This window comes from Dipodomys spectabilis, unplaced genomic scaffold, assembly GCF_019054845.1.
Source record: "Dipodomys spectabilis isolate Male_0828 unplaced genomic scaffold, ASM1905484v1 ptg000661l, whole genome shotgun sequence".
Taxonomy (NCBI): Eukaryota; Metazoa; Chordata; class Mammalia; order Rodentia; family Heteromyidae; genus Dipodomys; species Dipodomys spectabilis.
Window position 1 is genome coordinate 445,707 of NW_024871338.1, and position 16,714 is coordinate 462,420.

A 16,714-nucleotide genomic window follows, 5' to 3' on the forward strand; every position below is an offset into this window, starting at 1 on the left:
GGGAGTGCTGTGTTTGGGAGACAAGGTGCTCATCCCACTGTATAGACATTTCTAAGAACTCCCCAAATTTACCCCAGCTTGAAGCCACAGCTTCAAGAGGACGTGGCTTATGGCACGCAGGGAGTGGGCGAATGGGTGCAGGGGTGGGATTGCTGTGTCTGTATTCTCTCTAATAAAGGATGGATTTGGATGCTTGGTGACAAAGTCTGAAGTGAAGGGTTGCAAGAAGTTTGTGGCCTTATGAGATGGTTTTCCTCTGGGTATGTGAAGGTGGCTGAAACCGGAAGTCGCCAGTGGCTCACAACTGTCATCCTAGCTACTCAGAAGGCTGAGATGTGAAGACCATTGTTCAGTGGCAGCTTGCGCAGAAAAGTGTGTGAGACTTGATGTCCAATGGACCTCCAGAGAACAGGAAGTGATGCTGTGGCTTAAGTGGGAGAGTGCTCACCTTCAGGTGAAAAGCTAAGGGACCTGGCCCAGAGTTCAAACCCCATGACCAACAACAAAAAAAGAGGTGACTAAGATTTCTGCATAGCAGTGCGTACAGTATGAAATGAAATGCCATGCTGGTCTATGAGACATTCCAGATATGTGAGAAGCTCAATGTTTTGTCTACACTGGGTCTGAGGTTGGTAGAGCCACCTTGGGTTGGGATGTCATCCTAATGGAATGAGTTCATGGTTCTGTTCTCAGTGACTGCTGAAGCCTTGGTCTGTCCCTATGTGTGTGTGTGTGTGTGTGTGTGTGTGTGTGTGTGTGTGTGTGTGTGTGTGTTTGTGTCTGTGTCTGTGTCTGTGTCTGTGTCTCTATCTGTGTGTGTTTGTAGGTAGAAGAAGTGGGCCTTGAACTCAGGGCATAGGTGTTGTTCCTGACCTTCTGAGTTCAAAGCTAGTGCTCTGACACTTGAGCCACAGGTCCATCTCTATCTATTTGGTAGTTCACTGTAGATAAGAGCCTCAGAGCCTTTCCTGCATGGGCTGACTTTGATCTATGATCCTCAAACCACAACCTCCTGAGTAGGTAGGATGACAGACAAGAACCACTTGTGCCAGATTTGTGTGTGTATGTTGTATGTGTGTGTGTGTGTGTGTGTGTGTGTGTGTGTGTGTGTGTAGAAGTGGGTTGTAACAAGGAGCGCTGGACCCTTTCCTAACTTCTAACTGCTACCTTTGGGGGGTGCATGGATGTTGTGTCTTAGGTTTGGGGCCTGGAAGGGTGAAATGCTTAAATTATAAGACCAAGGGATCTTTATTCCCTAGAGCTGTCTACTACCTTGTCCCTGGTTGGTGGCAGAGGGAGCTTGGGAGGACCTGGGGATGGGACCCACAGGGGGTGGCTCCTCAGGGGGACAGAGACCATGGCCAGCACTTAGTCAGGATGCCAAATCTGTTAGTATGGAGCTCACTGGATGGGTCAGACTCTGGGTCTTCTCATCATGAGGTCTGATGTGTGAGGCCAGCCCAATTTTAGATCTTGACCTATGATCCTCAGATCTCAGCCTCCTGAGTAGCTAGGATTATAGACATGAGCCTCTGGCACAGGGCCTCTGATTCTTTTTTGGTATATTAACGTTTGAACTCAAGGCATTAGGCTTGCCAGTCAGGTATTCTACCATGAAAGCCAAGCCTTTCTGTCTTGGGCATTTCTGAGATCGAGACTCAATATATGCTCAGGCTGGGCTGGATCACAATCCTCCTGTGACAGGTGTTGGCCACCATGACTGGTTCTCTATGCTAGAAAGGCTAGAAAGGTAGCACCATGTTTAGTCATCAGTTTAGATGGATTGTCCCAAACTCAGTCCACAGCAGCTGATTCTTGATCACAGTTGAAGCTCTGGGCCTTGACCATAGGACCTCAGTGTCCTCCTGGGACAGTTGTGAGGAAACAGGGGATCAATATAGGGGGATCACTGGAGCAGGGCCAGGCATAGAAAGAGCGGTCGCCAGATATGGTTCTTGGAAATTCTGTGAGCATATTTCAGGAAGATACCCTGTAAGGGCTCAGATGAGGCCTGTTATTTATAGTGCAACAGGTATGGGATTATGAAAGAAAATATGGCTCTCTTTCATCCTTACCCTATCCCCATGAGGAAGGGGATCCTTCACTGTGTTCAGTTTTGCAGCTGGGGAAAATGAGGCATGAAGAAGCTGGGTGACCTATTCATGACCCCCAGTTCAGAGGAAGCTCAGCCTGACTTCTTTGCCATGCTCCCTATGACAATGGCTGCTATTCAGTCCACTTGTTGTGGTGGAAAGTCCACTTCTTGTCAGTCCTGGGGCTTGAACTCTGGGCCTGGGAGCTGTCCCCAAGCTCCTCAGTTCAAGGCAGGTGCTCTAACACTTGAGCCCTCAGCAGCACTTCTGGATTTCTGGTGGCTCTTTGGAGATAAGAGTCTCACAGACCATTCCTGCCTGCGCTGGCTAAAAGCCATGATCCTCATACTTCAGCTTCCTGTACAGCATTATGCCTGTGCCATTAGCATCAGCCATAAGTCCAAATCTGTCTTTCTTCCTTTCTTTTTTTCTTACTTTCTTCCTTCCTTCCATTCTTTCTTTCTTCCTTTCTTTCTTTCTTTCTTCTTCTTTCTTTCTTTCTTTCTTTCTTTCTTTCTTTCTTTCTTTCTTTCTTTCTTTCTTTCTTTCTTTCTTTCTTTCTTTCTTTCTTTCTTTCTTTCTCTCTCTCTCTCTCTCTCTCTCTGTCTCTGTCTCTCTCTCTCTGTCTCTGTCTCTGTCTCTCTCTTTCAGGAACTGGTTTAATGGGTCCTGGAGGAGGTGGCTCAGTGTCTCCATGTGGCAGGGACCCACGGTGACCCTCTCATTCTGGAGGTAGGCTGTGGATCAGGAGCTGTCTTGCTCAGCCTGTTGAAATGGCTCCCTGAGTTAAGCCCCTCTGTGCCTGGGCTAGAAGTTGATGGTTATTCATTGTCCATCCATCCTCTGAGTACTTCCCCACTACCCTCTGCTAAGACAGTTAAAGGAAAGTGGATGAAGAGGCATCATGTCCAACCACCCAGCACGATCCTGGGCCTCTGATCCTCACCACCATCTATCTGGCCAGACCCCGGTTATAAGAAAATGAATTCAGTCTGTCTACTTCGCTTTGTTGGGGTGTGTCATTTCAGGGAGGGGGCGGTGTGCAGAGGAAAGAATCCAGACCTGACGGTTCTTGGGGTACATTTGTTCTTGTGACAGAGCCAAGTCATTGCTGTGGATAAGGAAGTAGCCGCCATCAAACTGATCAGGAATAATGCTCAAAGGTAAGTAGGCAGTCTGTTGAAGTATCAAACCCACCCATGATTACTTCCCACTCACAATAATGGGGATGCAGTGCAGGTGGCCGGCACTGGCCCTAGGGGAATATAAATGGATGGTGGCGTTCACCTGCTAGTGGCTCCCACCCATCATTCTGGCTATTCAGGAGGCTGAGGTCTGATGGTCATGACTAAGGGCCAGCACCGGCAGGAGAGTCTGTGATATTCTTATCTCCCCAAAACTACCTCCCACCATACCAGAAAAAGACAGATATGTTGCTTTGGCTCAAGTGGTAGTGCCTCAGCCTTGAGTGAAAGAAGCTCAGGGATGACACCGAGGCCCTGAATCCAAGCCCTAGGACTCACAAAAAATAATAAAATAAATGAATAGTGGGCACCTGTTATCTTACTACCAAAAAGAAAGGATTCAGTCTTCTCTCTGGTAATTGTAGCAAAAGTAAGGGGCTTCCTTTGATGCTCCTCTAAACCTCCCCTTCTCTCCATTAGCTCTACAGGCTTCAGTTTCAGGATAGAATTCAGATCATCCCACTCAATGTGACCTTATGTACCCTCCCCTACCCACCTTCCTTGGGGTGGGGATCCTGGATGTACTCACCACTGGGAGGATGAGGCACTGCAGAGATGGGGGTAGGTATTCCCAAAACTCACACACACACACACACACACACACACACACACACACACTCACCTAGGCCAAATCAGACTAGCCTTTTCCAAAGGCACTTTATCTCCTTGGATTAACTGACTGAGCAGAGGAACTTGATCCCTTGTAAATGACTATTTTAACTAGGGCTTGCTTGTTGGCACAAGATAAATAAAGAAAGGGCCTGGTGCCCATCACCTCTGGCTCAGGTTCACGTCTGACACCCTGGCTACTTAGGAGCAAAGATCTGAGGATCAAAGCCAACCATAAGCTGGAAAGCTGGTGAGAATCTACTCTCCATGGAACCACCAAAAAGTTAGAAGTGGAGCTGTGGCTCAAGTTGTGGAGCACCAGCCTTGAGCATAAAACTCAGAGAGACCGCTCCCAGAACATGAGTTCAAGCCCACACACAAAAAAGGCTCCATCTTGTCACCCCCAGACTGCCTGGGCCATAAGTGCCCTCTCACAGAGTGTGATACAGCATCTGTCCTGGGTAGTGTATCAGAGCCTTCAGAAATTGGGTGGGGGAAGCCAGGCCTACTACTTCATCTGCTCTTAACCCACACCAGCTGGAAGGCAGAGCATGAGAAGGCAGGCACCCTGCAGAGCAGAGAAGATCTTGCTCTGCCAGGGCGATTGGAGCGTGTTTTTTAGAAGTAGCACTTGAAAGGGAGTATTGCTTAACAAGGAGAATGTGACAGGAAGCACAGAGAGCAAAGATGCTGTAGATAAATTACAACATAATTGAGCATGTTTATTTCCAGCCAGTGCTGCTGGTGAGAAACTAAATATTGATGTACAAGACTATCCCGAGACAGGCCTGAGGGTTCACAAAAAAACAGCTATACAGGGTTGGGATTGTGTCTTAGAAGTAGTGGGCTTGCCTAGCACACAGAAAACCCTGGGTTCAATTCCTAGGTCCCACATACACAAAAAAAGCCAGAAGCGGCAACATGGCTCAGGGGGAAGAGTGCTTGCCTCAGTCAAAAGAAGCTCCTAGACAGTGCCCAGGCCCTGAAGTCAAGCCCCAGGAATGTGAAAATAAAATAGCACTCCTATGGACCTTGGTGACAGGTGGTTGGCTATGCCCTGTAGCTCTTAGTTGATCCATCCATGCTTAGTGTCTCCTTCTTTGACAGGGGGGAGCTGGACATTTCATCTGCCCTGGACACCCCTGGAGGTGGTTATCAGCAACACTCCCAACATCTTCCACCAGGACATGGAGTAGCTGGTCCCAGAAATCCTCAAGTACAAGTTGGATGGGGTGTGGGGGATACAAAGCAGCCCCCAGAAGCCCTAGCGGGTCTGACCTGTCCCAGAGGACCAGTCCATCCAGAGGAGGCAGATGGGAGCTTAGAGAGGAGTAGAGATGTGGAGGGGGCTCTTTAATGCCCATGGCCCTAACCAGATTCCAAGCCTCTCTTTGCTTTAGTGAGGGAGATAGAAGGGTGTCTAGGTGGTAGTGTATAGAGGAGGACTAGATGGAAATTCTAAAGACTGAGACACCATAACCCTTGTGCTGGTGTCTCACGCCTGTCATTCTGGCTACTCGGGAGGCTGAGATCCAGAGGATGTCGTTTCCCAGCCCAAGCAGGAAAGTCCCATGAGAGTGTCATCCCCAATCTCCAAACAGAAATGGCACCATGGCTCAAAAGGTACAGAACTGGCCTTGAGCAAAAATCATCATCAGGGACAGTTCCCAAGCCCTGAGTTCAAGCCCTTCAACAACAACAACAAAAAAAACAACATTAAAAAAAAAAAACCAGATAGACACCCCTTGTTTGCAAGTGATGATAAAGCAATGGGGGTACTGTGGTTATGAGAACAGATGTTAGCCTAAGTGTACAGAAATTTCTAAGAACTCTCCAGGGTTGCCCCAGTGTGAAGTCACAGCAGGTTGGGCGTTGCCTTACCAACAACTCCAGAGGTCGTGGCCTGTCTTAGGCAGGGAGTGGGCTAATGGGAGCAAGGATGGAAAGGTAGTGTCAATTATATTCTCTCCATCCATGGAAATATAGTTTTGGATGCTGGTGTCAAAGTCTGAAGTGAAGAGTTGCATGTGGTTTGTAGCCTGACAGGTTGAGTTTCACCTGCTATAAGAAGGTAACTGAAGCCGGGTGCTGTCAGTGGCTCACAATTGTCATCCTAGCTATTCAGGAGGCTGAGATCTGAGGCTTGCAGTTCAAAGCCAGCTTGGGCAGGAAAGTCTGTGAGATTTTATCTTCAATGAACCACCAGAAAACCAGAGGTGGTGCTGTGGCTCCAGTGGTAGAGCTCGCACTTTCAGCTGAAGAGCTGAGGGACTGCGTGCAGGCCCATAGTTCAAACCCCTGAGCGACAACCAAAAATAAGGTGGATGAGTTTTCTGCATTGACTTGTGTACAGTAGGAAATGCCATGCTATGTTATGAGCCATTCCAGACGTGTGAGAGGCTGAGATTTGTCTACAGTTGGTCTGAGGATGGTAGTGCCATCTTCTTGGGGTTTGGGATGTTCCGGTGCTCAGGGACTGATGAGGCCTTGGGCTACCCCTGTGTGTGTGTGTGTGTGTGTGTGTGTGTGTGTGTGTGTGTGTGTGTGTGTGTGTGTGTGTCCCTCATCTTTCTCTGTGCCCTTCCTGGGTGCCTTTCTTCTTCTTCCTGACCTCGGATGTTGCCCCTCTTCCATTACAACCTTCCCTTTAGCCTCCTGTCAGGGTCTACAATGAGTCCTAAATTGCCAGAGACCTGCATATTCTAGCTTTTCATTGGGGCCCAAGTCCGGTTGTCCATATCTCTGGCCACCGCCAGGGGATTCTGGGTCAGCAGGGCCGGCTGGCATAGGTTCTCCCTTACATCTAGAGGGGTGGGGTTCAGTCATGGGATGTCTTGTCCTTTTCCTCAGCTGGGTCTCTGGGTGCATGTCCCTACCAGCAGGCTGGCAGTGGAGTGGGGGAAGGGTGGTTGCCAACTTGAGCTTGATAGCTGACTGAAGGCTGCCCAAGAAAGAAGGATCTTGGATTGCATGGGAGGTGAGACCCGGGTGGCTTGGAAGTCTGTTGTTGTCTAGGAAATGTCAATGAACATTATCACAGCAAATCTATCTTCCAGCCCCAGCTGGACCTCTTAGGTCTTCTAGACAATTCCGGATACCCAGAATACAGAGGCACAGAATTAAGATTCAAGGGCCAGGGAGCTGGGGGATGAGAGACTGGTATGGCCAGTACCTCAATGTTCTGGGGCATTAGCCTTGACCTGGTTATGCCCTCCTTGCGTAAGTTCACTTCTTAACCCGTGGCTGGCCACACACGGGCCATTTGTGGCAGTGCTATGGAAGTGGCAGGAGCGAAAGTGAGATCTAGGATGACCACAATCTGGATTTATGGTCTGTGGGGGTGGGGATGGCAAAGGGTGTCTATTAAAAAAAAAAGAAAAACATCTCAGAGCTGGAACTCAGGGCCTGGGCACTGTCCCTGAGCTAACACTCTACCACTTGAATCACAGATCACTTTTCACCTTCTTTAGTAGTTAGTGGAGAGAAGAGTCTCATGGACTTTACTGCTTAGGCTGGCTTCAAGCTGCCATTCTAAGAGCTCAGCCTCTTGAGTCGCTGGGATTGCTGATATGAGCAATTGGCTCCTGTTAAGGATGATAGTGGATGCATTTGCTTGCATTCGTGTTCGCGTGCATGCGTGCATGTGTGTGTGCATATGTGTGTGTGTTTACTAGGACTTGAACTCAGAGCCTAGGTGATATCCTTTAGCTTGTTTGCACAAGGTTGGTGCTGTACCACTTGAACTAGGGTAGCTCTGCTTCCCAGCTTTTGGTGATTCATTGGAAAGAAGAGTCTGCCTAGGCTAGATTTGAATCTTCATTGATCCTCAGGTGTCAGCATTGAGTAGCTAGGATTATAGGCATGAGCCACTGGCAGCCAGTTGCAAGAATATCTTTTCATACGCTCTTCTGTTCTAACAGCTGTCTACTTGGCCTGGCCTAGATCTCTGACCTCCACTTCAGCTCCCAGCATCCCCTGACTGTGTGGAGAACATAAAGCTCAAACCTGATCCCATTTCTTTGTCCTCATGGGAGGGTATGTTTCTTCTGTAGCCTGGGGAAGGAGGGTAGCTGTAGATGGGTGCTCAGCTGGGGGAGGGGTAGTCTGTTTTAGCCAAGAAGGAAAGTGTGGCCAGATGCTAATAGCTCATGCCCTCCTATTCCAAGCTCCTCAGGAGTCTGAGATCTGAGGATTGCCATTCAGAGGCAGACCAGCTAGAAAAGTCTGTGAGACTCTCTTCTGCAACTAGCCACCGAAAAGCTGGAAGAATAGCTGTGGCTCAAGTGGTAGAGTGCTAGTCCTGAAAGAAAAAGGTGAGGGACAGTGTCCAGGCCCTGAGTTCAAGCCCTAGTACCAAGATGTGTGCACGTATGTGCAAGCATACATAAACATACAGACATACACACACACAGACACAGACACACACACACACAGACACACACACACACAGAAAAAGGTGGTAATGATGAGCTCAGCTAGAAAACTGGGGGCAGTCCTGAGGCATAGTCATAGTAAACTCTCAAGGCAGATCAAGTAGTTTCTCCCTAAGTCATTCTTGGGCTGAGGGGTCTGGGTCATGGCAGTAAGTTCCATGGAACCTGCCCCTCCATCCATTCACGGGGCCTCAGGACCAAGGGAAGGACACTATGGATGCTGGTTTGTAGTCGGCACATGATTGCCCCATGCACTGGTGAGGAAAGTAAGGTTCCGAGCCCTGTGACTCCTGGGCTAGAGACTGCTACCAGCAGCAACCTGCTGGCTGTGGATACCTGAGACTACAAGTCTTTCATGAGCCCAACTCAACACCTGCCCAAGGTGTGCCTGACAGATTCACATTCTTGTGATACTCGAGTGAGTGGGCATTACCTGCTGTGCCATCTTGCAGCTCCTGCCCCTCCTGGCCCAGAACCATGGTCTGAAATGTCGATTTATTGCTCAGATCCACAATGCAGCCATGACAGGTGCCATTCTGATGAACAGATTAATGACTTCCATGCTCCAAGGCTCGAACCTTCTCTGATACTGTAGCTTGCTCTGTAGGCAAAGGCCTCCAAAGAGGCTAGTCTCAAGATTTGTAGGATACCTAGACATTGGAAGAGCCTCAGTGGCTCACTGGAAAGTACTCTGCCTAGAGCCACAGAGTGAGGTCCAAGCAGGCCAGGTGTTGGTCATGGGACTTGAACTCTGGGCCTGGGGGCTGTCCCCCAGCTGTTCGGCTTACCACTTGAGCCACAGCACCACTTCTGGTTTTCTGGAGGTTCCTTGAAAATAAGAGTCTCCTAGACCTTCCTGCCTGGGCTGGCTTTGAACCGTGATCCTCACATCTCAGCCTCCTGAGGAGCTAGGAGGACAGGTGTGAGCCACCAGTGCCCGGCTGATCTGGCTTTCACCACAGTAGACTAGGAGCTTCTGAAAGCTTTTCTTTATTTTTTTAGGTGCAAGTACTGGGGCTTGAACTCAGGGGTTAGGCTCTGGTCTCTTAATTTTTTTCCTCAAGGTTAGCACTCTGCCACTGGTGCCACAGCTCCATTTCTGGCTTTTGATAGTTCATCATCAAGAAGAGTCTCACTAACTTTCCTCCCCTGAGCTGGCTTGACCCACGATCTCTAACTCAGTCTCCTGAGTAGCTAGGATTTACAGGGGTTGAGCCACTGGTGGCATTGGGCTAGAAGCTTTTCTTAAGCAAGTGTTCTTCCCTGCCTTTGCCCTGACTCCTACATGCAAAGGAGATCTGATGGTCAGGAGCTGTGAAAAATAAGCTTCCAGCCACAGGAAATGTCTGGGGTCTCTGGTAAAAAGCCAACTAATCTTCCCCCTGGGCCCCATTCTGGGACCCCACCCGCTGCCCTACCTGTGACTCAGGTACAAACCTTGACCCAGCCTTGAATGTCCTCCCAGACTTGTCTGAAGCCACAAAACCTTCATTCCACCCACACCCATCTGCTCTACACCTCAGGACCTTTGCCCATGCTGTACCTTCTGCCTGAGGCTCTCTGTCCTGAATCCACATCTTAGAACTCCTGTGGAATTTTGGCATTGGTTATATCACCTCGTGGAGCAAGTCTTTCCTTCCCTTCTCCCTCTTTTTTTTAATATTGAGTTTCTAGGGATGGGACTTGTGCAGACCGACTGGCAAATGCTCTATCTTGTTGTGTGTGTGAGTGTGTGTGTGTGTGTGTGTGTGTGTGTGTGAGTGTGTGTGTGTGTGTGTGTGTGCATGTGTGTGCCAGTACTGGGGTTTGAATTCATGACCTGGACGCTATCCAGTCCCTGAGATTTTGTGCTCAAGGCTAGCGCTCTACTACTTGAACCACAGCTCTACTTCTGGCTTTTTGGGTATTTAATTAGAGAAAAGTTTCTCATATAGACTTTCTTGCTTCCAATTGAGATCCTCAGATCTCAGCCTCCTGAGTAGCTAAGATTACAGGGGTGACCCACCAGCACCTGTCCTCTACTCTACCTGTTATCTATAACTTCAGCCCTCCTCTGAGTCCTAGAACAAAATATCACACCAGGATGACTTTTTTCTTTTTGACAGTCTTGGGGATTGACCTCAGGGCTCCACCTACCCCTGAGCTTCATTTGCTCAAGGCTATCACTCTATCACTTAAGATACCATACCACTTTTGGCTTTTTCTGTTTCTGTGGTACTGAGCAATTGAACCCAGGGTTTGTGCATGCGGGCTAGGTAAGCACTCTACCACTAAGCCACAATCTCAGCCCAAGGCTCCCTTCTAACGGGAGTTATGAGGGTGGGGTTTATTGGATTACCCCCTTTGGTGTAGAAATCTCTATTTCATATCTTTGCCATTATTTGGGACCAGCCTTTCACTCGGCAATGAAGAATGATAAATGAGTGATAGCCACAGGCCCCAGAAGTCTAGGCTCACATCCTACAGAAGGATAGAGAATATGGAGCCAGAACCTTTGACAACTCTTACAGCCTAGGAACTGTGCTTTCCCTGGAGGCAGTGGCTGGCTGTATGGTGTCCCGATGGGACACCTCGGCCAGAACATAAGACTTCAGTTCTTAAATGGCAGAGAAGGATGCTTTGTTCATGTTGCCCACTCAGACTTTGTATTCTCTGGGGGCTTGTCCCAGCTTGCCCAGGTTGGGGGGCTGGGCATGGGCAACCTGCTGAATACCCATTGTCCATACACAGATACATGGAGTTATTGTCTTCTTTTTTATTTTTGGCAGGTCCAGGGTTGTACTATGAGCCTAGGCTCTGTCCCTGAGCACCTTGTGCTTGAGAGTAGTGTTCTACCCTTGAGCCACAGCCCTATGCATGGGGTTTTGTTTCCTGTGATCTCTTAGAAAGAAGAGTGTCATGGACTTTCACACCCTGGCTGAATTCAAATAGGCATTCTCTACATCTTGGCCTACTGAGGAGCTAGTATTACAGACAGGAGCCACTGGCACCTTGCTTACTTTTCTTCTTTTTATTTTTTTAAATCGTAACAATCTGAAATCTTCACGGTGTCATTCCAATGGTTTGCATTCTAATTAAACGACCCAGGCCTGGAGTTTGAATGCTAGGACTGCCATCCACAAATGGAGGGAGAGCCAGACAAACTCATTCCTGTTCATGTGAATGCTTATGGAGTGTTTTTAAAGGAACAATAAATGTGCAGTGGATTCATTACCCTATTTTAAATGACCACACAAAAATTATTGGATTTATGTCTTCCATTCTAACACCATGGTATAATTAAGGATATTGATTAATTTTTAATTAATGCTTTTACAAGTATTCAACCCGGATACTTCATTAAATGGAGGCAAATTTTAATAACTAATAATTGGTAATAACTTATAATTTAATATCCTCACAGTCCCAATCTCTGTATATGTATATATATGTGTATATGTTTATAACTATCTTTCTATCTACTTCAATCTACACATTTATCAATGTATATATATATATATATATATATATATACATTGATAATATATATAATAATAATGGTAATAGTGTATATATATACATTGATAAATATATACATACATATATATATATATTATATATATATATATATATATATATATACGGGGCACTACTGTGGCTTGATCACAGGTCCTCAGAACTTCCTGGCAGCTCAGTTTGCAGGAGGCTGGTCTGCTAAGACTGTGACCCTATTTATGGATTGGGCATTGTAGGTTGTGAGATGAAATCATAGCATGGCCAAAAATTTATTCGTGGAGTAAGAAGCCAATTTTGACACATTATTTACCTTCTCTGTGAAAGTCCTTGGTCTCAGTGTGATGTATAATCCATATGCAACTATATCCTATGTGATATGATTTAATAAAAGAAATGTGACATGTGTATATACTAAATACTAAATAAATAAGGGTAATAAATGTCATATGCAGTAACCCATGTATGTAAATAGATCTCATATATTAATATTACTTTTTCCAGTGCTGGTGCTTCAATTCAAGCCCTGGGAACTGGTCTGAATTTCTCATCTTCAAGGACGGTGAGCCTTTCCTCTTCACCCTGACCCTGAGTTCAAATCCCAGCCCTACTAGAAAAATGGTGCAAATACCAAACCAGGGTCTTATTATTATTATTGTTTTTGTTGTTGTTATTATTTTGGCCAAGCACGGGGCTTGAACTCAGGTCTTGACATCTCTGCCACAGCTGGTGGTGGCATCATAGGACCCGAGTTCAAATCTCGGGGTGGCAAAAAAAACTGTAAAAGAGAAGCATAAAACTGAAAAGTTCAAGGAGGTAGTTTTACTTTTTTTTCCCTTGTATTGTGACCACCCTGGGTCTAAATGACAGTGCCCAAAAAGTGCACATTATCTTGCATTGCTGATGTTTGGCGGGGTATTAGGGAAGCCATAGCCAAAACCAGCAACTTAGGCCTGGAGGTCGAATCCCAGGACTGCCACTAATGAATGGAGATTCTCAGAAACCTATTCCCATATATACCCATAGGAATGGAATGTTATAAAAGTAACAATTAAATTAGTAGTTAGCATACGATATTATAAAATTATACACAATTATACCATATTTACTAATTTTCAATTAATACTTTATTATGTATTCAATCATGATACTTAAAAAAGGAAGGGATAATTTAATTGCCAATAATCGGTAGTAATATTGTATATGTAAATTCATAATATACAGACATCTCTCTCTTGTTTTATACATATGCATCTATTTGTCTATCTACCAATCTATACATTTATCTGTTCATACAATTGTCACTCCTGAGGCTTAATGATATAATGTTCGCCTAGTAAGTACAAAGCCCTGTGTTCGATTCCTTTCTACTGTGTACACAAAAAAATCCAGAAGTCGTGCTGTCACCCAAGCAGTCGAGCACTAGCTTTGAGCATAAAAACTTAGGGAATGTGTCTAGACCCTTACTCTAGACTGGCACCAAAAAAAAAAAAAAAAGATAGAATGTTCTGACTGTAATGATGTAAGTATAGGACTACAAATACCTCATTACAAGTATAGGACTACAAATACCTCATCACAGAGCAAGCTGGGAGTCTGGTGCTGACAGCTGCAATCTAACCTGACAAAATGTCCCATGATACTAATATCTTATATTCACCACTTAGAAACTTGAAGTGGAAGCTGGGCATCGGTGACTCACGCCTGTCATCCTAGCTACTCAGGAGGCTGAGAGATGATGATCATGGTGCAAAGACAGCCTGGGCAGGAGATTCCTTGAGCTGAAGAGCTCAGAGACAGCACGGATGCCCAGACTTGAACTCCTCCAACTTACAAGAAAGAAGGAAACCTGAAGTGGAGTGCTGGGACCTTGTGTTAGGGGTAGAGTGTTTTGCATGTTTGAATCCTTAGTACCACATCCCTAGAAAAAAAGTCTGAAGTGGCTCTCTGGCTCAAGTGGTAGAGTGCTATCCTTGAACAGGTGAAACAGGTACAATGCTCATGTCCTGAATTCAAGCTCTAGACTAGTTTATGCACACACACACACACACACACACACACACACACACACACACACACAGCAGAAGTGAAGTTGTGACACAAAATGGTAAAGCACATGAATTCTGCTCTGAGCTCATGGTCATCACCCTGGCCCTGTGTTCAACCCCAAAACCTAGCCACCCAGGGCCTGACTAGGAGAGGGCAAAGGTTTCAACACCTGATAAGCTGCAGCAGACCTAGATGACAGGAAGCATTGTGATTTTGCACAAGTGCTTAGATTTAGCAAACATCCAGAATCTTAGGGAGGCACCACCATTGCAAATTAGGAATCTTTTCATTAGGTTCAGCTCCCTAGTTGTCTGCCAGAAGGACTCTTGAATTAATTGTAGCAGTTTGTCCCAACATTGGAACATAGTCTCACAAAGACAAGACAAGTGCAGGGAACTTGGCCTGCCACAGGAGGTGGCACAAATGAAGACTTCCTGTCAAAACAGAGCACTTGGGAGAGAGTTAGATTGGGGTACAAAGAGGCCTTTTTCTCCTGGCCTTCAGAGCCCATCCACACTTATCCTCACTAATTGCCCAGGATAAATTGTTACATAGCTGTACAGGAGTCAAGCTTTTTGTCTGCCTGTTCCAACAGTGAGGCAGACTTCCTCCAGCAGGCTGGGGTGTGCAGAAACCCACAGGATACCCTGGGAACAGTGAAGGGAACCCCGGAACATACACTGTCTTGAAAACACTGTCTGTGCTATGAAATCATTCTATTCAAAGCAAATTTCCTAGCTGTGTGCCTTTCTTCATAGCGACCTTGGATGTTCACCGATAGAAATACGTTCATACACACACACAGACACATGGAATTAATAGCTCTTTTTTGTGGCTTTTTAATGGCTTTTTTTAAGCTTGAACTGTGAGCCTAGACATTGTCACTGAGCCCCTTTTGCTGAAGGAAGCACTTTATTGTCTTAAACCATGATTACCCTAGGCTGGGGTACAGCATTTACACCCACAGATGATCCGGGGATCCTAGGACCCGAGTTCAACTCCCAACAACTGGCAAAAATACGTCAAACCAAAAAAAAAAACCCAAAAAAGGAGGAAGAAAAAACCAAGAAGTTTTACACAACCATTTTATCTCTTTTTCCTTGGCACTGTGACCATCCTGGGTCTCAATGACTCAGCTGGAAAATTGTATGTCACCTTGCATGGCCTAAGGCTCCTGGGCTGTCAGTGAAGCCTGAGCCCAACAGAGACACCTGGGCCCTGAGTTCCATGATCCTGGGACTGCCACCTATACACGGCTGAAGATCCTAGGACACTCGTTTCTATCTATAGGAACACTAATAGAATGTTTGACAAATACTAATTTAATTACTAATTAGCTAGTCTTTCTAGTATAAGATTGTATGCAATAAATATGTCATTGATTAATTTAACTAGTACCTTATTAAGTCTTCTACCATGAGTAATTAATGGAGGCATAGTTTTAGAACAAATAATTGGTAGCAATAGAATATATAAAAATAAGATATAGAGAGACATCAATTTATATAGTTATACACTAGAATCTACATAAATATCTGTCTCTCTATATATACATTTATTTATAGATGAATATATATATGTAAATACACACACACAGCAATCTACACATCTATCTGTTTATATATTGGCCACTCCTAGGCCTTGATCACAGGTCCTCAAATTTGCTCACCAACTTTACTTGCATCAGACTGTTGTGCTAACATTAACCCATTCATGAAGTACGCCTTCTAGGCCTGGAGTACAAATCACAGAACTGCCAAAAACTTAATCCTGGTGGAAGAAGCCAATGGTCTCACTTGTTTTCCTTATTGGTGAAAGTCCTGGATTTCAGGAATGATGTATAATACATAGGCAAATCTATGTCCAATGTAATATGATGTAAAAAATGTTATATGTGTAATCATACTCATTAAATTCATAAAAATAAATAAAACACAAAATAAAATGAATAACTACACTAACCACAATATGCAGTAAACGTGCAAGTAAATATAAATCATGCATTTAAAATGTGTACGAAAAATATTTTTTTCGAGTGCTAGGACTTGAACTCAGGCCCTGAGAACAGGCTTGACTTTCTTGTCCTCTAGCACCGTGAGCTTCCCATTCCCCCACAATGTTGCAGATTTACCCAGACCCTGAGTTCAAATCCCAGGCCTGGCAGAAAAAATGGCGTGAATTCCAGGCCAAGGATCCTCAATGATTTTAAAATATTTTTAATATATTTATTTATTTATTCATTTATTTTTGTTTTGTCAAGCTCAGGGCTTGAACTCAGGTAGTGGCAACTCTGCCTCAGCTTTGATCACTTTAGGCTGGGGTGTAGCCACTGTACCCACAGCTGAACCTGAGTTCCTGGGTCCAAAAGACTGACAGAAAAAAAAAATGAAAAGACAGATAAAAATCCGGCAACTTGCAGATGGCTCCGGTTTTACATTTGCTTTTTTTGCAAGGTAACCATCCTGGATTTGAATGACATGGCTAAAAATTGTTTGTAACCTGGCATTTCTGAAGGTTGGCGGGCTACCAGGGAAGCCATAGGCCAACTCGGCAACATAAGCCCTGTGTTAGAAGCCCATTCCTGTCCCTTACCAATGGAGGGAAATCCAAAAAGTCTCTTTCCTATTCATAGGAATACTGATGGAAGGTTGTGAATGTCAAGGTTGAATTAGTTGTTCCTGAAAGATACTACTATTAAACAGAGTGATTTTAGGAGGTCGATGGATTTTAATGAATATTTTTGACACATTAACATAATACTTTTAATACCATGGATGGAATAGTTTCAAGACAG